Source organism: Rousettus aegyptiacus, unplaced genomic scaffold (genome assembly GCF_014176215.1).
Source record: "Rousettus aegyptiacus isolate mRouAeg1 unplaced genomic scaffold, mRouAeg1.p scaffold_m13_p_3, whole genome shotgun sequence".
Taxonomy (NCBI): domain Eukaryota; kingdom Metazoa; phylum Chordata; class Mammalia; order Chiroptera; family Pteropodidae; genus Rousettus; species Rousettus aegyptiacus.
Genome location: NW_023416306.1, coordinates 165,624,474 through 165,624,730, shown reverse-complemented (window position 1 = coordinate 165,624,730; position 257 = coordinate 165,624,474).

Below are 257 nucleotides of genomic sequence, written 5' to 3'. Positions count from 1 at the left end.
ATGTCCGGGATGATGGGCTGGGGGAAGTGCCCCGCGCTGGCTCTGACCCTTCGGCGGACACTACTGGAATCACTCCGTGTGTGGTTCCCAAATACCCTTAGACCCCAGACCCTGGCTTATTGGCCTTCCACCGCCCCAAGCCCTGGCCGGTGCTCGCTGGTACTTGTAGTCCCTTCAGCTCGCAGAGCTCACCCCCTCCTGCCGTTGGCTTTCGCGGACGCCCCGCCCCGACGCTTCGCCAATCACCGCGGCGCGGT